At 39.8% G+C, this 21,642-nt stretch overlaps 1 protein-coding gene across 1 annotated transcript in view; it reads left to right on the forward strand.

The window, feature by feature from the left end:
• LOC122809670 (sulfotransferase 2B1-like) overlaps window positions 1-21,642 on the forward strand; it is a 387,708-nt gene that overhangs the window by 217,295 nt on the left and 148,771 nt on the right. The gene's annotated exons all lie outside the window — the stretch shown is intronic.

Below are 21,642 nucleotides of genomic sequence, written 5' to 3' on the forward strand. Positions count from 1 at the left end.
ATTGACAATATCCATGATGAATATTTAACTTATATATACAAATATATTGTTTTTATTTATAATATATTTATTTATGTAATTATTTGTATTAGTTTGTTCCACTTCCTTCAGTTGGATATTTATTGAGTTTTATAATGTATTTTAACATGGCCAGTACACCTTTAAGAGGTATATTTTAACACCATGTGACGGTTTACTAAGTGTATATAAGACCGTTAATTAATTTTTTCATTGTCTGATGAAGTCTTACTTACTAGAGTAAGACGAAAGCGCTCACTCTACTTTGTTCGTTTTAATAAAAAGTTTTTTCGTGGATGAAATAAGAGCCAGCAGTCTGTTTTTCGTTTACCAGCATAGCTTGGAACCTTTCTCAAGTTTGATCTGTATTTGTTACCTGGAAGACAATACTGCTCCACATGGAAGTTTTTCAGACTCAGCCCAGGAGTACTTTCTTATTACGTACCTTGAACAGAGAAACACACTAGGAGGTCACAGGCTGAGGGAATCAAACTCTGGCCCACAGGATGAAGTTTATTAGAAGCTCATTGCCCTCATCCTTTGCACTAACTGCCATAACAATCTTCATCACTGAGCCAAGATGTGGTACTCTTAGTCATTCATCTAATGAATATAGACCCTTTTAACTGAATTATTATCCACTGGTTTCATACAAGTGTTTGTAATTATATTTGTATTTCACTAAAAATGTGTTCAGTGCACTAGAATTAGCATTTTATTGCAAGCATTCCTTTATATAACACAAAGGAGAAGTAGTTAAAGACATTCAATTTATGTATCTTTTTTATAAAAAATGTATATTCAAATGTTCAAACATCAGGCAGTAAAAGTTATAAATATGTAAGCAAATATCAACAGGTACATATTGTAGTATGAAATGATAGTGTATCACAATCATCAAATTAGCAACCACCACAAGCGAATGTGTATCCTGACAGATTTTTGAAGTAAAATATGCATGTTAGATTATTACATCACCCTAAACTGTTTAGCAACAAAGCAATTATTAACATTTGCATTAATTATAAATCTAACAAACGTATGAACATCACTCAGGAATACATACAGTATATAAATCATTCCACATATTAGTGATTTTCTCACATAATCTGATATTTTTGTGGAAATGGCCATGAGTTTAAAGCTTTCATAATGAAGTAGTTCCATTTTTTGTCTGACATCCTTACATTGCTGGCTTAATTTTAACAATATAAAGGTTAACTCAGGCAGAGACAATCAAATGCAAATATTATTTCATAGACTAATATACGGCCATATTGTTACATTTAAAATGCAGTTTGCAAATACGTTCTTTAGCTTTCTAAGATATCTAACGTTTCATCTAAAATAGCTGCAAGATCTGTGGCAATTATGAAGCAGTTTCTAGAAACATGCAAACTATCTGTCACTTTTCTGAAAAAATGTGAGCACCGAGGTAAAGTTAGTATACCAAGTGATGCTAGTTTATGAGAAGTATAGGAAATATTATGAAATGTCATATATTCTTGGTAGCAGAATTTAGAAAAAAAGAAAGAAACTTGCAGGTATAGATCCATATTCTCTTGTTTCATGCTTTCAGTCCCTCTAATACTAGGAACTATGTCCAATAGTATATAAGTTTGACAATAATATGGTAGCTTTATCATGATGTTATACATGAATGAGATAAATAATTATGTTTAAGATTAAATAGCCATAATTGCATCATCTTTAACTTTCTCTGGTTAAAGGGAAATCACTGGAACCTAGCTGTCAACTGCTATATGGATTAAATTTTGGAAGGGAGATTGGAAAAGGGGATGTGGATGGATGGATGGATGGATGGATGGATTATGATACAAATGTTTGCTAGATCTAAATTCAAAATCATTGTCACCTTTTGACCATTTAATGCCTGTTTGACATCTCAGTAATGTAGCATAGGGACATTGGAGCACACAAAGACTGTCTGACATAAATTATAAACTTGAACAGGCTAGCTATACATTGTATAAACTTACTTAGCTCTTTAACCAAGCATTTATTTGATATAGGGAGTTTACAGAGCCAAGCATAAGACTGGTTTAAGAATGAAAGAGGTAGTTGATTTAATACTAAAGTCAAATATTATTCATCTTAACACTTTCCCCTAGGGTGGCATATTAGATTTGTGATACTGTATATTTGTTTATGTCATTAACAGTCTTATGACTCTCGTTATACTGGAATAAAGATTGAAATTAGGGCTGTTTAGGCATCCTTTAGATTTTGGGTCCATCGGTCTGATTACATTTAATCTAGAAGAGTTTTTTTTCATAAAAATTGTAAAATGTTAATATTATTAAAATACTTATCTAGAAATTGTAATGCTTACAAAGTAAATACTTGGAGGAAAAACTAAAGTTATGTACTTATCATAACAATGGATATATGCAGTTTTCTTCCATTCTTCTTCAAATGCTGGATCTTATTTATTTATTTATTTATTTGCAGTTGGTTTACCAGGATAGTCCATTGGGCCAAGATGAACCCTTTTTCAATGGAGTCCTGGGAAGAAAAGCTCCAGTAACAAGGTTACAATAGGTTTTACATTAGATTACAATATTTACAAGTGATACAGCTTAGAGCATGACATTTCAAGTAATATAGCTCAAGCAAGGTTACAAATAGGTTTTAGGGTATATTACAATATTTACGAGTGATACAGCTTAGAGCATAATGTTACAGTAGTACAGACAGGTGATGAATGTTACAGAAGATACATACTGGAAAAGAAAACATTTCTGTATATGTACTGAGAGGTCCTAAACTCTTAGGAAGTATGAAAGTATGACATATTATAATACAGTTTTGTAAAAGGTTTAGTAGAACAAGCAGAGAATGTAGGAGTTAGGAGAGGCAGTAAAGGAAGTTAGCGGAAAGGAGGGGGAAAAGAGATTGCCAGTGTATATTATGATGGATGAGAGCAGGAGCATTCCCACTGGGATAGTAGGTGAGAGTGAAGAGATTTTTTGAATGTGAAGTGGTTAGAGGTGGTACGAATGGATGGAGGTAGGGAGTTCCAGAGACGTGCTAGACCATAGGATAGGAGATTTTTACCTGGGGGACGGGTTGGTTTGTGCAATTCTATTAGGTTTTGGTTGTTAGATCTTAGTACTCTGTTGGGTAGGTGCATTTTAAAAGTAGAGGAAAGGGATGGACACAGTAGGGGACTGAAAATGAGTTTATGTGCAAGAGTCAGTTGAGTATAGGTGAGATGATTGGATAGTTCTAGCCATTTTAGATTGTGGAGAGAAGAACAGTGGTGGCTAGATGATTTGTGGCTAGTAGCGAATTTGGCAATTTTGTTGTAACATGAGGAAAGTTGTGTTTTAAGGGAAGATTGTAGGTTAGTTAAGAGTGGGGATCCATAGAGAAGGGAGGGGATTAAAAATGAGGTAGAGAGAGTGATTTTAGTAGAGGGTGTGAGGTAACGATTTTGTCGGTAGAGCATGCCTAATTTTTGATGAGTTTTTCTGATATTTAGTTGTAGGTGGGAGTTGAATTTAAGCTTACTATCAATTTGGACCCCAAGTAATTTAGTCTCAGACACCAATTCCAGAGATGTGTTGCTCTGACTAGTGATAGAAAATGTGTTTGTATTGATAGAGGTGACTTTAGAGGGACTGAATACCATTAATTTGGTTTTAGAGGCATTTAGTGCTAGGTGATTTTTTTTCATCCATTGTTCCGTGATTGAGAATGCATCTTGAGTAAGCTTTTGCAGCATAGGGAGGGATGTGGCAGAACAGATAATAGTTGAATCATCTGCATATTGGATGATATTTGAGAAAGGGATAGAACTACGGAAGTCATTTATGAATATATTAAAGAGGAGAGGACCAAGTATGGAACCTTGAGGAACTCCAGTTGGGGTAACAAGGAAAGAGGAGGTGGCCTTTTTCCATTTTACTGATTGATATCTATTAGATAAGTAACTGTAGAACCAGTTCAAAGAAGAGGAGAACAGGTTAAGCTGAGAGAGTTTAGTTAGAAGACGTTTGTGAGAGATAGTGTCAAAGGCCTTAGAGAGGTCAAGTAGGAGTGCTATGACCAGAGTCTCGGGCTTTATTTACAGTTTCCAGGAAGGAGAGGAGGGCTGTCATAGTGCTATGACCAGGTCTAAAACCATGCTGTGTTGGAGTTAATAAGTGATTGTCTAAGAGATATGGTAGGAGTTGTAGTTGGATACATTTTTCTAGGAGTTTAGAAATGGGAGATAGGATAGCGATGGGATGGAACTTAGTTGTATTATTATTATTACACCTTTATGTAAGGGTATGATAAAAGCCTTTTTCCAGATTTGGGGTAGTATGCTTTCATGGATAGACCAGTTGATTAGAATACTAATGGGGTAGGCAATGGCTTCTGCAGCTATGCTAAGAAAGTATGACGGGATGTTGTCTGGTGCATTAGAGCAAGGCTTAAGTTTCTGAAGGAATTTTTTTATGGTGGATATGGGTATAAGTTTGAATGAGAAAGGAGAGGAAGGGGTAGAGAGGGTATTAGAGGATGATGATAGTGGAGAAGAAGAGAGTGTAGTAGTAGGAGGGGAGGTAAAAGTGTTAGTAGAGGAAATTGAGGGTGTAATGGAGGGAGTGGTGTTGTTAGAGAATGTCGAGGTTAATTTAAAAATGAATTAATGAAGAAAGAGTTAAATTGTGTGGCCAAATCTATGTCAGGAGCATTGGTGTCTGGGCTGGGGTTGTCTATTTTGCCAGGATTGATAACGGTAGTGACTCCTTTCCAGAATTTCTGAGGGTTTGTTTTATTGCTGTTTTGGAGTATGGAGAAGTAATTTTGTCGGTCAGTGATGATAAGCTTTTTTGCTTTATTTCTAAGTGTTTTATATTCATTATGAATGAGGGGAGACTTATTTTCCTGGTAAAGTGCCCAGATTTTATCTCTGTGTTGCATGGTTACTAGAGTATTTTTGGTTAGCCAAGGGGCAGTTTTGATTTTTATTCTCTTAGTACGTAAAGGAGCATGGTAGTCAAGAAGGTTTAAGAAGGTTGAGTTGAAATGGGCAACAGCATTATCTAAAGGTAGAGTTTTTAGAATGTTCCAGTTTATTGCTTTTAGGGTTGAAGTTTTTTTGGTTGCGAGTAGTAATATAATTATTTGTTTGGTGTATGGGTGAAGGGAGTCGATATGTGAATGTGGGTAGGTGGCCGCTAAGAGGGTCTGGAAGTGTACCACTGTCAGAGAAATAATGAGGGTGAGAGACTAGAATCCAGTCTAAAATGCTACCACTGGATAGGTTTCTTGAGGGGTGGGTTGTGGAGTTAATTAGCTGTGAGAAGGTATAAAGGTTGATGTTATGTGGGTTTGTGGGAGACTGAATGGAGGACCAATTGATATTCATGTCTCCCAGGATTATTATTTCATTAGTAATATTAGTGGAGCGCCAGAAGAGGATGTCCTCAAGTGTAATAATATTGTCACTGGGAGGGATGTAAAGGGAGGCTATACATATGTGCTTGCATATATTAACCTGAAATAATGCTAGGAGTAATTCAGCATTATTGAAGTGGGGAATAGGTTTGTTATATGGAGTAACTGATAAGGAGGATGAGTATAGGAGAGCTACTCCACCTCCTTTTTTTATGGGTTCTGTCTTTTCTTATGATTGAGTAGTTGGGTAGTGTTATTTCAGAGTCTTTTATATGGAGTTTTAACCAAGTTTCAGAGATGGATAGGAAGTCAGGTTTGTTATGTATAAGCCAGGCATGGAGGTTTGGGATTTTGTTCACTATACTTTGGGAATTTAAAGAGGTGAATAGTATGGACTTGTCTGTAGTAGATGAGGTGGCGGGGCCAGGATTAGGGTGGATATCTCCTGATAATAGTGTAGTAATTTGATATAGGATTGTGTTGGAGAGGTATTTGGACTGTTTAGAGTATAGGTTAGGCTTTAGTATGATGATGATGGGTTTGTTAGTTGCTCTGATGGTATAATGTTTATGAAGGGTGATAAGTTTATAATGGAAGAGTAGATGGTTGCTTATATCATAGAGGTGAGGAGATATTATGGTGTGTGAGTTTAAGGGAGGTGAGTTGAGATGGATGGTTACATGAAAGGATTGTATGATAGTATGATTGGGCTGGGTGAGGTAGTAGATATAGGATATATTGAGGAGAAGTAACAGCAGAGTGGAGAAGGATGTGGGTTTAGAGATCATAATGATGATGATGTTGTTAAAGATGGCTGTTGAGAGTTGGTAAGTAGTTACTGAGTAAACTGTGATTGTGTTGTATGTATAAGGGTGTAGCTAAGTCTCTAGTTATTATGATGGAGTGGAGATTTGAGTAATAGTTGAGTATGGGTGGGGTTTGGGAGTGGGTGTTGCCTGAGAAATGGAGACTAATTGGCCTGGTCAGGTTTTGTAGGTGTGTTGAGTGATGATTATTATGGGTGGGGTAAGAGATTGGGTGTTGACAGAGATATGGAAACTAATTGGCTAGGTAGAATAGTGGGTGTGGCTATGAAGGTATTAATGTAGAGGTGTTGGGAGCGGGTGGAAATTGGGGGCAGGGTAGGGGAGCGGAGTGAGCTCGCAGGGCGAATGGAGCAGGTAGATCCAAGGAAGGCAGGATCAGAGCAAGAATCTATCAGTGGAATGTTGGCTGGAGAAGGTAAGTACAGGGGACAAGGATTTAAAAGGATAGAATGGCCAAAGATGTTTGAAGAAAAGAGAGAGGGAGAGGGAAAAAAAAGGAGAAATAAGAACTTGCAGAGAGTAGTAAAGCAAGTAACGTAGGAGATGTAGGAAGTCAAGAATAGTGGAGAGTGGGTGCAATCTAGTGGACAAATGCTAAAAGTGTACCTGTTATTCCACCAGAGTAATTCCTTATGCTGAGACTGTTGAGGAGGGAAGGGGACTAGTGTAACTAAGGGAGCTAGAAGAGGGACGAGTATGGGGGGAACAGAGTAGAGAAGGCTTTGGCTGCTGGCTTTCCTGGTAAGGGAGAGTACTGAAAACCTAGCAGGGTTTTGCATAAATATGGTATTACAAAGATTTAGCAGCAGTTACACATACTTCCTTAGTTCTTTCTAGGAGAAGCTTAGTTCAATTACCATAAAGGGGATGTGTCAGCCGAGCTTGTTTTTTATTATTTTAGGTGTGGGCGTCCAAGCCAGGTGTAGTCACAGAGGGAATGCAGGGCTAGGAAGTTCCTTAGTTCCTTCTAGGAGAAGCTTAGTTCAATTCCCATACAGGGGATGTGTCAGCCGAGCTTATTTTTTATTATTTTAGGTGTGGGCGTCCAAGCCAGGTGTAGTCACAGAGGGAATGCAGGGCTAGGAAGTTCCTTAGTTCCTTCTAGGAGAAGCTTAGTTAAATTCCCATAAAGGGGATGTGTCAGCCGAGCTTGTTTTTTATTATTTTAGGTGTGGGCGTCCAAGCCAGGCGTAGTCACAGAGGGAATGCAGGGCTAGCAAGCTTACTATGGATGCAGTCGCTGAAATCAGGACACATAGCAGCCGAGAATGGAGTTAACTAAAGAGGTTAATTAAATGGATCTTTGGATTCAAGTCATATCCAGTTTTGGCCACTCTCATAATTTGGATCCAGTACTCCAGGCTCCTCCCCTTAGCCATAATCTACTGTAAGGAAAGAGATACCTCAGACTTGAATTTTCCCCCATAAGGGAAATTGCTCCAGACTTCTAAAAGACAAAGAAATCACAAAGTACAGGAAAAAACAGCTATTAGGCCTAAGACTTGAAGACTGAATGATCAAGCCAAAGTAGCTCAGTATGGTCACTCCATGAATCAGGAAAAAAAAAGAACTCAAGGAAGGGGTGGGGGGTTGAGTAAGGATGGAAGCAGACAACATGGGTCTATTATTATGGTAAGTGCAGATTTTTTGTATCTGGTGTTGCCTCTTCCATCCATTCCTTAACAGATGAGACAGGGTTCCTAGTTTCTAGTACACTTGTAAGGTATCGTGGAAGGAAATTCTGGAGCAAAGCCAAATCAAGGCAGGTTCTTGATCTTGATCGTAAGTCCAATTTATGGTGAAAAATGAATGTATTGATACTGGACCATGTAGCAGCTGTACAAATGTCATCAAGTGGTACTCTGAAGAAAAAGACTGTAGACATAGCCACAGATTTTGTTGAATGAGCCTTTGGAGGTCAGGGTAAGGATAAAATCTTCTGTTTGTAGACATTTGAGATACAATCAGATAGCAACTGGAGGAGAATATTATCTTAAATACCCCCTCTACCCAGCTTGGCTGAGGAAAAGGAGACAAATAACTGATCATTCTTTCTTATCTTCTTTGTATGATGCAAGTTGAAAAAAGCTGATGATGCATGTCCAGTAAATATAACTTATAATTTGCCTTTATTAGCAAAGTTTGTGAAGAAAGCAGAAATACTGCTTGATTGATGGATTGCCTGACTGAGAGATGATTCAGAACCCACTTTTTGGAGAAAAGAAGGATTAGCTTCTAGAATTACTCTGTCCTTGTGGAAAATCAGATATGGAGGTTTACTAGATAGAGTGTGCAACTCAGAAATCTTCTTAGCAGAGATAATTGTTACTAAAAATAAAGTTTCCCACAGCAAGAATTATAAGTCAAATTTGGCTGCAGGTTAAAATGTGGGACTAGTTAAGGCCTACAACATTATGGTAATGTCCCAAGAAGGTACCGGGTCCCTAAATGGAGGTTAAAGAATGAAGGTACCACTAAAAAATGTTTTAGACAGTCTAAGGGAGGTGATGAGTGATTCTCCCTAGTATGAAATATGGAGATGGCTGCTAATTGCATTTTGATAGAGTAGTAAATGGCTCTGCCCTGGAAGATGGATGATAAGAAATCCAAAATGGCTGGAAGAGGGGCTGAAAGGGTCTAGGTTGTCTGGTGGAAGGCCAGATAGACAATGTTTTCCAGTTACTAGTTATATATCTTCCTGGTAGAAAGTCTCTGAGAACAGAAGAGGCTAAAATGTGAACAACATGGGAAAAAAGCCTGGGCTGTCTAGTCATCAATGAAATTGGGGAAACCATGTGGTTCGTTTGAGGGCTTGACTGTCTGGGTGAGGCGAACCACAAATGGTGAGACAGAATATCTGAGTCTGAGCCCAGAACCTATGGGGTGAACCAGATGAGGCCAGAGGAAGGGAAACCACACCTGCTGAAGCCAAAAAGAATTAATAGGGACCAATTTGGCCTTTCTTACTAATGCTTTCTGAAGGAATTTTGGTATGAGAAGAGTAGGAGGAAAGGCATACAGATGTTGGGAGGGTCAACTGTAGATGAAATCATTCCTCTGTGACTCCCCCTATTGGGAGATAAGGACAAAATACTTGCTGCACTTGGTGTTGTAGAAAGATGCAGAGAGATCACAGCAAGGCTGGCCCCAATAACTGATAATCTGATCTGCTACTGTTGTATCGACAGACCACTTGTGAGAGAGAGAAGAAGAAGAGACCTGATCAACCTGTCCACTAGAACATTGGACTTCCCCAGAATGTGCACTGTTATCAGAAAGTGGTGAGAAGATATCACCCATTTCCACACTCTCATGGTTTCTCAGCATAAGTGGTAGGATCATGTTCCTTCCTATTTGTTGATATACCAGACTACTGACATGTTGTCCATGTGAATCAAAATCATAGCTGTGGGAACAGCATTTTGGAATGCCTGCAATGCTAGGAGGACCACCCTCATCTCCAAAATTTTGATGTGTTCCCTGAGAAATGCTCCTCCCATCTTAAGTGGTAAGTGTCTGTGGTCACAGAGGCTTGTGGTGAGGGAAGTACAAAAAGATGTCCTTGAGAAATATTAGTGACTCCAGTTACCATTGGATATGAGACCTGCAAATCCTTAGGTTCATAGGTTCATACTGGGCTATCTGCACTGGGGCAATTATAAGCCTAGCCCGATTCTGTATGGCTTATGCCACCCCTTGATTTGAGTATACTGTGCCTTTTTTAAGGTTTAGTTTACTGTGCCTCTGTCTAATAGTGACACGGGAGTAATCCCTGGGACAAATTTATGATCCCCCATCCACCTATCGAGATTCTTCTTGAAGAGATTCAGTGAGGTGCTGTGCCTCACATGAACTGGAATTCTATTCCAGAGCAAAGGGAGCCTCTGAGTTATAAACCTGTCCCTCCAGCAAGTTCTATTTATTTCTGTGCTGAGGTTCAAGTCCCTCGAGCATGTGGCTCTAAGGGATTTAGATTTACTGAGGTGGAGCATGTCCATTAATTCTGGATTTGACATAGCTTTGTATGTCAGGCATAGATCGCCTCGAAGTAGGCGGTATGCAACTGTAATCTAAAACCTGAAAATTCATGTGCTGATGTCTGATAGACCACTGAGCCAACAGGGTCTACTGGAGAATTTGCATGTGATACCTTGTGTGACATCCCTTCACTGGCCAGTAATCAAGCAGCCTGAAACATCACCACTGACACTGGAGAGGGATGTTCACTTGGAATACAAATGAATACACTCACTACTTCCAGATGCAGCTCTCTGCACCAAGTACAATTTCCCTTAAGAGCATACAGACTAAAACAATGACTGAGAAGGTCACTGAAAAAACAATCAGTAAAAACAAAATGAAAACTCTAGCAAAGCTAGAACTTTCACTGAGTGACCTCCCAAACCTCTTGTATCAGAGGCACATGGGATATATACGCAAATGATCCTTATGAACATCAGGTGTCTCAGCTAATTGGCGATTCTGAATGCCCATGACTCATTTTGTCATTTTAATGGACAATTTCAGGCCAATAAAGCCAAACCCCACTAGCTGTGGATATGCATATTTCAGCCTTATTATGACCTCATCACCACAGCACAAGCAGAGTGTTTGACTAAGCATTAGAAACACGGGGCTGTTATACCCAGCTGATGACCATTATCACTAGGCTCACTGCAGAAATATCCCAAACAACAAACTAAAACAATGAATGAGAAGGTCACTGAAAAAACAATCAGTAAAAACAAAATGAAAACTCTAGCAAAGCTAGAACTTTCACCGAGTGACCTCCCAAACCTCTTGTATCAGAGGCACATTGGATATATGCAAATGATCCTTATAAACTTCAAGTGTTTCAGCTAATTAGTGATTCTGAATGCCCATGACTTGTTTCATCATTTTAATGGACAATTTCAGGCAAATAAGCATACAGGGAATGCAGTCAGCCCGGGGTCTAGTTTACTTTATATCTGTCTCCCTCCAGCGACCCAATAAGGCTTCCCACTAACATAACTACAGAGTTAAGTCCTCAGCTGAGTGTCCAAGCCAAGCCCTCCAGCACCCCACCTGCGAAACCAGTCCTTTGTGTACCTGCTCCAAGTAGCTCACACACACACACACACACACACACACACACACACACACATTGCTGTGAGATTTGATTTTCACAGACACACACACACCTGGGAAAGGCTGGCACAGATATACCTGCTGTGACTGCTTCTGCCCAGAGTATAAGGTAGTTATCACTGCCAACAGACCCTCTACAATCAGCTACTGTAAGGCCCTTAACGAAGGGTTTCCAAGTATGCTGTCTAATATTAATGCTAATACAAATGGTAGTAGTTGATTTAGACAGCTACGCCTTCTGGAGTGCCCACACAGTGCCACCTAACAAATATAAGCACTCTCAAAGGCTAAATACTTTCTAAAAGGACCAGCCACAATAAAAGTTTTAAATAAGTTTAGTAATAAATAACAAAAGAACATGGAAATACTGAATATACATTTACACTAAACCATGGAGTTCAAATCACAGGAAATTTTGAAAGTAACATTCATGGACAGACTTAGACACATAATGAAAAACAATATCTAAAATAAGCTTCACTATATTTTCCTGACTGAGGGTGGCCACGGTGTTGCAGCGGTTAGCATTGTTGCCTCACAGCAAGAGGCTATCCAGTTCGATCCTCGGCTGGGGTGCCTTCTGTGCGGGGTCTGCATGTCCTCCCTGTGGTTGCGTGGGTTTCCTCCAGGTGCTCCGGTTTCCTCCCACATCCCAAAGACATGCTGTAGGTGGATTGAGCACTCTAAATTGGCCCTAGGCATGAGTGCATATGTGTGCCTTCTTCGGAAGGTTGGGCACCGGGATGGCAACTAGACATCTTAAAAACTCCACTGCCAATCATGAGCAGACAGGTGATCCGCTGTGGCGATCCCCAACCGGGAAAAAGCCGAAAGAAGAAGAAGGTATTTTCCTGACTGAATCTAGAAGAATTACTATTCCCTACTTATTTAATAGAGCAAGACAGATGATGTAGCGAATAGTCCTTACTGTCAGGCCCAAGACAGAATACTCAATACTGAGAGTTTTCTCTTTGTAATATCTAAAATTTCCAAGTTGGCTAGCAGAATGACCTCATCTGGTCACCTGACTTTAGGTTCTCACAAGCTTGAGACACGATGTTAACATAGATGTGATAAGATGGGGTCTATAGTATAAGAACGAATGCTTAAAATGTTGAACACATCTTTGTTGACACGTTTTAAGCGAAGGCTCTTATAAGCGAAAGATGACAAAGTTGAAACCAACATACTCAAAATATTTTAGCTGACCAACATCAATCCCCCACTGTTGCATTGAACATGAACTGCAAACACAATAAATTTCACTAGTAACTAACACCCTAAATATATGCCACAATCCTTCCTGTTTGTAAAGTAAACGAAGTAACCATACCAATTGCCAACAGTAAATCTCCAAAATTACACTTGACAAAAATGGGACTTTCCCAAAACATAAACCAGTTAGCACACATACACTAATTAGTCTCTAATTTTTGCAAGGGGGCTGTGCCCCCCTGCAACCCCAATGTGGGGGGGGGGGCTGCGCTACCCACACCCCCTGCTAATTATATATATATATATATATATATATATATATATATATATACCAACTCCAAGATCGCACTAAAATTAAGGTAAACATGCATAAATCATAATGTATACATCTTTATGTTACTTTTGCATGTGTTGGCCAACTATGACATTTCAAACTTAAAGTTTTAGATCTTTAGAGCTTTCACTTATAACAGTGCTCACTTAAAATGTGTCAGCAAACTGGTACTTGACATTTTAAGCCTTCATTCTTATAATATAGACCTGATAAGATACATACCTAAAGTTTTGTTAATGTTTATGGCAGTGTCTAGGGCTTCCCCTCTTTCTACTGAGCTAATGAACAAAGGCTTATTCCAGACATGCTGTCTCTGGTCCTATTAGGAGCTGTGAGATAAGCACTTCCATGGCCCAACAGGTGGTCCAATTAACAGTATTTTTCTTAAAGTAAGAGGTAAGCTAGCTGTTTAACCCCCCCCCCCCACCTTGCAGTGTCCTTTGTTAACATAGCCATGGCCTAAAGTTAAATGCCAAAAAATGTATAGTCATACCCTTCGGGAAAAACAAGGTTACCCCTAGCTACCAAATAGGTGGCAATCCACTGAGTACAGAAGAAGTTATCAGGGACCTGGGGACCCAGGTTGATAGTAGTCTGTCATTCGACACCCATGTAGCTAAAGTAGTTAGGAAGACCTTCTACATTGCCCACCTTATCATGAAGGGATTCTCATCTAGATCAAGGGAGGTCATAGTCTCCCTATACTCATCACTCATCAGACCAATGATTGAGTACAATGCCCCATTCGAATGTATCTGACCCGACACTTGCAGCAGCTGGAGAGGCCACAAAAGTTCCTCACCAAAAGGATAAAGGGTCTCAAACATCTGTCCTATGCTGCCCGACTGAAAGAACTCCAGCTCTATTCAGTCGCTACGCTTGCTCAGAGGTGACCTTTGCCTAACATACAAGGCCATGTCAAACCCAGATTTGATGAATATGCTTCACCTCAAAAAATCTAGATCCGTCAGAGCCACAAGGGCGGGAGACTTAAACCTCGACACGGCTATTAATAGGACGTGCTGGCGGGATAGATTCATCACCCAAAGACTCCCTATGCTGTGGAATAAAATCCCAGTATATGTGAGGCAGAGCACCTCGCTGGCCTTGTTCAAGAGAAATCTTGACCAATGGATGGGAGATCGCAGATATACCCCAGGGATTACCTCAGTGTCACTGCTCAACAGAGGCACAGCAAAATAATGGGTATAGTTCCCCATACTAAAGGGGTGGCGTAAGCCACAAAACTATGGGCTAGGCTTGTACATGCCCTCGGGCAGATAGCCTAGTATGAACCTATGAACCTATGAACCTATACAGTCTCACACATATATTCCTTCTCTGTCCAGCAGGACTCACTGTTCATACATTTTTTAACACTAGCAGCTTTACAAACACATTTTGATTTTCAAATGCCATACAGTCCTAATACATTTGTAACATATGCATTTCTGCAAATCAGTTTGACATTCAAATGCCATACAGTTCTAATACATTTGTAGCACAAACATCTTGTATAAATCAGTGTGATATTGAAAGGACATAGCATTCTTTACAGAACTCCAGTTGGCTGTGCTGGCACTAGCCCATATCATTACACCTGGTCAGAGGGATCAGGATGATAGCTGCTGCCATTGAAGCTAGGAGGTGTAGAAGCAATTTTGCTCATGGCTTCTGACATGAGAGAACAGCCAATACCTGTTTGTGAATCACAGAGATCCTGGTTTGTGGCAGTTTTGGGATTTGTAGTCTTCTGACAAAAATTCTCCAATGATTTCCAAGGTCTGTACAGGTTAAAGCTTGGACTTGGCTGTAGATGGAGCAAGAAGTCCCTGGCTCGGAGAAGAAGATTCCTGGAGGCGGTAATTACATGTCAGTTTTTTAAATAAGGAAACACTCAGAACCTCTGTAGTGGGAGAGGAGCCTGTGGCATGAAACAAAGAAACCCCCTGGTACATCTGTATATTGTTATGTCTTACTACGCATCCTGGAGGTTGATCAAGTATGTCTAGTTGTTCTTCATTTGAAATGGGAGAATGAACTATACTGGGACAATCTGGAATTTTGTCTGTTTCATGAATTTGTTCAAACTACTTCATTCCAAAAGTGGCCTGAGGTCCCCATTCTTTTTTGTCACTTAAAATAATCTTGAGTAAATTCCAGACACTCACAGGTAGGTTGGACTTCTTGGATGAATGGTGCTGCTTCCCTTTGTGAGGATGGAACATTGGGAATTTTCTTTAAGTTTAGAAGAAGGTGTAGAAAGGTGATGTCTGGGTATGTGGAAATTGCCCTGAAGCTATGGATACTGGATGGCTGTATATCCTATAGGTTCATAGAGTCATAGGAGGTTACAAGACTAGCAGCCCTAGAGCCTTTACAAGCCTAGCCATGTTAATCCCAAGTATCCCCATTTGTTCATTTTGGGTAGTTTACAGAACAAATTTATAAACAGAGCATGTCTGTGATCAACAGTGGCTACCCCTGTCTGTGAGGCACATGGGTGCCACCCCAGGGGTGAATCCATGTCTGTGATCAACAGTGGCTACCCCTGTCTGTGAGGCACATGGGTGCCACCCCAGAGGTGAATTTGCACTCTCCCATCTAATTATCTAAATTGTATTTGAATAGGGTCAGTGAGAAGCTCTGTTTTACATTTATAAGAAGTCTTATTCTAGAGAAGCAGCAATCTCTGGGAGACATATCTGTCTGTCCAGCATGTTCTGTTAATTTCACAAGGTAGGTTGAGATACTTAGAGCTAGTGACTCTTGTGCCATTTGACTTGCAGATGTGCAGCATGTCCATTAAGGCAGGGTTGGAGATTGCCCTACAGGCCAGGCACAAGTCACCTCTCAGTAGTCTATAAGATGCAGAGTAAATGACAGGGCTTTCAGCCTCTCCATGTAGGTCATGGTTTGAAGTCCCTGTATTTTCTTAGCGTGAAACCTGAGCGCATTAAGCTCTATTTGTGCTCTGATGTGGGTTGAGTGCAGTGGAGTTATAACATCCCTTGACCTGGATGCTATGCAAGATATAACCCATATACTTAGGCTACTGCAGCAGTGATCATAATGATGATGAACATGAGTTACTACACAGTGAAGACTCTCACTTAGCTGTGTCTTTACCCTTTTGTTTAGATTTTTGGGGGATATTTTACAGGTATTATGTTTATTAACATCAGGCTTGACTTTAAACCCTGTATTTCTAAAGTATAGCCAAACATTTCAGTTATGCTGTACTGACAATTCATAAAAAGAATAAAGCCAAAATATGCATGTCCACATCTTCTCAAAGTTGCTGGCCTACAGCTATATCTATTATTCCCACAGCTCTCCTCATTTCCTCTAGATAGTGTCCCCTTACAGGTGATTTAGGATGCATGCGTACAACCTGTTAGTAAAAAAGGGTTCTCACTAAGGATCATGTCTGGCAAACAGTGGCCTACTATATCACTGGTGATGCTTATGACATCAGTGTTGCTGCTGGGTGGCTGTCTTCATAGCATGTCACTGAAATAATCAGGTAAGCATGAAAGAAGGCATATGGCATAGCAGCAGAGACGTCAGCCACTGGTGGCGGTCACCTCCCACTGCAAGCCTAACTAATAAAGGTTACCTAATATACCTTAATGGACAATGAAGACACAGATGTCATACCTGGAGGTGTTGACATAGGTTTTGGGAGTGACCATCATTCACATGTCTCACAGGGAGATGTGCCAGATTAATAATCATAGGAATCATGGGAAGTTTAAGGCCACTGAGTCTTGGGACCATTAATGTCTTGCCACTTCCTACCTCAGACTGTATCTCCCTTCTCAAGACAGGATATGCCACTCATGCGCCATGTGAATTTATTAATATTTATCCAATTATGCAACTCCCATTTGAAGGAAGATAGTTTATCATTCTGCTTTATCCTTTGGGGGAGTCTATTCCAGAGGTGAGAGGCTGAGTATAAAACTTGTCTTTCCACCTGATTTTATTTATTTGCTTAAACAATTTTAGAGCTCTTGTTCTGATATTTGTGGGAGTGGCAGTTTATGAAGGCACAATGGATTCTGGACTGCTGGGTCCCTGATTGTTCAGAATGCAAGACAGGTCACCTCTGAGGAGCCTATAAGACACAGAAAAGAGAGACAGTGCTTCTAGTCTTTTCCAGTAGCTTAGGGAATTTAAACCTATGATCTGCTTTTTTAAGAGCCTCTGGGGTCTGTCTTTCCAACTGTTTGATATGTCTGGTAATTTACATCCCAAAGGGGGAATTGTATTACATAACTGGTTTGATAAGTTCTGAATACAATGGGGGGAAATAAACTATTTTAATCTGGATGATATTCTCTTGTTTATTAGCTACACCAAGCAGAATGATTTCCGGACAACTGTTGCTACATGGTGGTCAAATGAGGGGGAACTATCAACCCAGGTTCACAGAGGTCATTAACTACATTTTCATTTTGCTGAGGTGTGTTGTCAGTGCTGTATGCTGGGAGGAGGGGAGCTGCTTTGCCAAATGCAATAATGTTGCAGGTTTTAGCATTTAATCTAAACTCGCTTTCATTACATCTGGCATTTGTAAGTGTAAATTCCTGCTGGAGGGCTTCTTCATCAGACAGGGATGGGATTTTATTTTATTTATTTATGTATTTATTGATTTATTGCTTGCCTTTGTGGACCATGAACATTTGACTAGGCTATGCAAAACCCCTTTTCAGCAGAGACCTGAGAAGAAAAGCTCAACATGCATACATTAATAAAACCCTTAGATTGCAAACAAGTAAAATGCAGCACTGGGAAGCAAATGTGGTAGAGATATGAGACTAGTTTAAGGTAGCAGGAAAAAGGGAGATGAGGGTGTGTGAGTGGAGAAGGAGGAAAGGAAGGAAAGGAAGAGGCTGAAATAGCATAAGAGGATGTGAATTAGGGCAGAACAAGAGGAGAGAGGTTAAGCTAGGTACAGATGGGATTTGGGGTAAGAGAGTAGTGAAAAAAGGTTGGAGGAAAGGAAGAGGGTGAAATAACATAATGGGGTGAATTAGGATGGAAAAGGAGGAGAAAGATAAGCTAGGTGCAGCGGGGAGTTAGGTGTGAGGCAGTCAGGAAAAAGGAGATATGTGTAAGGAAATGGTAGGGAGGAAAGGGAGATGTGGGTGAAGGAAAAGTTAGAGGCAGGGCTGTAGATATGGTAGGGTTTAGTGAGAGGAGAACACATTTAGAGCATTTATCCTGGGTGGGAGTAAGAGCACATACAAGAATTATTTAGGTGTTGCTTTGGGCCCTGTTTAAAACTGTTTGATTTGCCAGTTTATTTACAGGTGAAATGAATTGAGTTCCAGAGTTTTTCTACATAATTTGAGTATGAGGAGTCTCTTGCAAAGTTATTAGATTTGGTAACACTGAATAAGAATTTGTTGGTTGAGCGGGGACCTCTGTATGGAGAGTAGAGCTGGAGGGAAATGTTTAGAGCATGGTGGTTCTCTGGTTTGTATACATTTGTGAGCTGTTAGTAATCGATTGTATGTAGATAGGAAGTTTTGGCCAGTCCAGATGTTTTAGTACCTGGCTGTGGTGAGATCTATGTGGAAGGTTTGCTGAGAACTTTGAGATTTTATTGTAGCAAGAGTCAGGTTTGTTTTTAAGGGCAGTATGTAGATTTATAAGAATGAGAGATGCATAAAGCATAGTTGGAAGGAAGTATGCTGACATTATGGGTCTCATATTAGAGTCAGTGAGAAAAGGTTTAGCATGGTAGAGGAGACCAAATTTTTGATGTTTTTTTGATGACAACTGAAATGTGTTCATCATATTTTAGGTTGTCATCTATAGTTACATCATGAAGTTTTATTTGTGCAACTGTTTCTACAGTGGTGGGTTTGACAATTAATTCCAGTTTGCAGTCATCTGCATACTTGGTTAACCATAAGTATTGATTGTTAGTCTGTAGGACATAAATAAATTAACAAAATAAGAGAGGTGAATGTTAACAAAAGCAGTCCCAGCACTGAGCTCTATGGGCACCCCTTGTCATCTTCATGTCCTCTAACACTGCTCCGCCACCCACAACTTGTGGATTCTGTCTTTTAGCCAATTTATTATCCATCTTACCACATAGCAACATACTGCATGACTATACAGTAGCTACCTTTTTGTGTACGTATTAATGTGTGTGTGTGTGTGTGTGTGTGTGTGTGTGTGTGTGTGTGTGTGTGTGTGTGTGTGTGTGTGTGTGTGTGTGTGTGTGGGTGTGTGTGTGTGGGTGTGTGTGTGTATCTGTAGCCTCAGTTCTGTGTGCCATAGGTCCAGTAAATCCTTCCACCTCAAAGCACAGCTCTTGTTGGAGAATTACAGCTTGGGTACAGTGTTATGCTGCTGTCCTACCTGATACCACACAATGCAGAATGTAACAGCTCCAGTCAGACAGCTGTCATATGCATTGACAGCTGTCAAATTATTTGATGTATGCCAAAGTTCAAAAGCTATTTTTATACTCAATGCCACTCAGAGCAAAGCAGACAAATCAGTTTCAAAGCTTAAAGCAGAAACTCCAGTATCATAACTAAGCAGTGAAGAGGTTTAAATACATGCAAGCCCATGTCACATGACTGACCTGTAGAACAGAGCGTGTGTTGTTAGTTTAAGAATTATTTCCAAGTGTAGGCACATGCATATAAATAGTGATCACATGCAGGAAGCAGTGCCATTTTGAGAGAACAGCCAGAGTGTTAACATGTATAAGTGTAGTAGCCAGTCTCTTTAAAAGTTTATTTAAGTTTCAGTTACCAAGCCTCAATCCTAATGTGTTTCTATATAATAAAGCTACTTGAGCCAAACCCACAACTGTTTGCCTGTTTTATCCTGACTGAATGAGCGACATGGTGTCAGAACCGGGATTAAGAGTACAACGTCTTCAAGCCATGAGACGCAGAGCCAACGATGAAGGTATATTGAGCAGGCTGAGTGATACAGGGCTGAAATGATTAAAAAAGTCCAGAAACAAATTATAGGTAACAAAAACTCGTACAAATGATCTACTTTGCAAAGAAAATGATATGGAGCATTTGTAAAGCACAAAACACATTACTAATCAAACGAATAGCACAAAATGCATTATTAATCAAATGAAAGGGACAAAATGCATTATTAGTTAAATGAAGTGTTCAAAACCATGATATCTGATAATCAGAAAAACTTATATGGGGTTCAGAATCACCTCCAGTTTGCATAACAAGCATGTTTAAAGTAAAACAAGCACAAGTAAAGTATATTGAGCATGAAAAGAGGTGAAATAAGCATAACAAGAGTAATAAAAGGGCAGAATAAGCTTAGACAAGCAAAGCAACTGCATGTTTATAATAAAGGACCATATTTTGGGCATGGGCTATTATTTTGCATTGACCAAAGCCATTCAAAGCATAACTAGAGTTATTCAATGTATCTAAGAGTGTGTGTGTGTGTGTGTGTGTGTGTGTGTGTGTGTGTGTGTGTGTGTGTGTGTGTGTGTGTGTGTGTGTGTGTGTGTGTGTGTGTGTGCATGTTCATACATGATTTCAAGCACCTTCACTACTGCATATTGATATGGTAGAGGCTTTTTGCAGACCCAGTCCACTTGTGTTTGATCATAATATTGCAGAGAATTGGAGAGTATTTGAGCAGAAATACAATATTTTCATACAAGCAGCTTTTTCTGACAAAAATGCACATGCGATGGCATTTATTTTGCTTAATTTAGCAGGGTCAGAAGCCACTGAAAGAGAGCGTTCATTTGTGTATGCACCAGCCGTATATGCAGGAGAGGGGGAAAACAGCTATATTGCTTTACCGGCTGAATCAAGAGAGGACCCTGAGTTTTTGAAATGCAAATTTAGAGAAATGTGCTACTCCCAGACAAATGTTACATTAGAGAGGCACCTATTTTGTACAAGAGACCAAGGGTCAGGAGAAACTTTTGGAGCTTATATCAATGACTTGAGAAATAAGGCTAAAACATGCAGATTTGGTTATCTGAAAGATGAATTAATAAAGGACAGGCTTGCATGTGGTGTTAACAATGCTGCAATGAGAAAGATTTTGCTTTGTGACAGTGATTTAACATCTTGAGCTCACAGAAAAGCACACAAGTATGCTTGCAAGTGATAAGAGCATAGTTTCAGCAGCCTGTAGAACAAGCATAGACAGCATGCAGCATGTGGCAAGCAGAAGCAGGCCTAAGCACATGGAAGCTGCAGCCTCTTCAGGTTTTCCAGGGATGACCTGTAATTTTCCAGCAAGTTCTAAGACTAGCCCAGCAAAACGGGCATGCACAGTACAGTATAAGGGTGAGTCAGCAAAACCCAAATCAACTCTTATTGTTAACTTTTGTAATTGTGGTGCCACTCATGAATCTAAAAGAGAGAAGTGCTTAGCATTTGGTCAGTAATTCCACAAGTGTAAAAAATTTAATCACTTTCAAATGTTTTTTAAATCAGTCAGGCCTCATTCAAATATTAAGAAAAGTCACTCAAAAAAGTAAGTTGATCAAGTAGAAAGCTGCAACCCTACATTCTATGTAGATGGTGTATCAGTGGTTGGTGAAAGGGTTAATGCAGTAGATTTGCTGGCAAAGAACGAAGTGTTTTGTACTGTCTTGACCAATGGTAAACCTAATGAGCTTAAAGCAGACACTGGTTCAAAGTGTAGTGGTATGTCAGCAAAAGCATTTGCTAC

The sequence above is a fragment of the Protopterus annectens genome, chromosome 1.part1 (genome assembly GCF_019279795.1).
Source record: "Protopterus annectens isolate FY-2018-M chromosome 1.part1, PAN1.0, whole genome shotgun sequence".
Classification (NCBI taxonomy): domain Eukaryota; kingdom Metazoa; phylum Chordata; order Ceratodontiformes; family Protopteridae; genus Protopterus; species Protopterus annectens.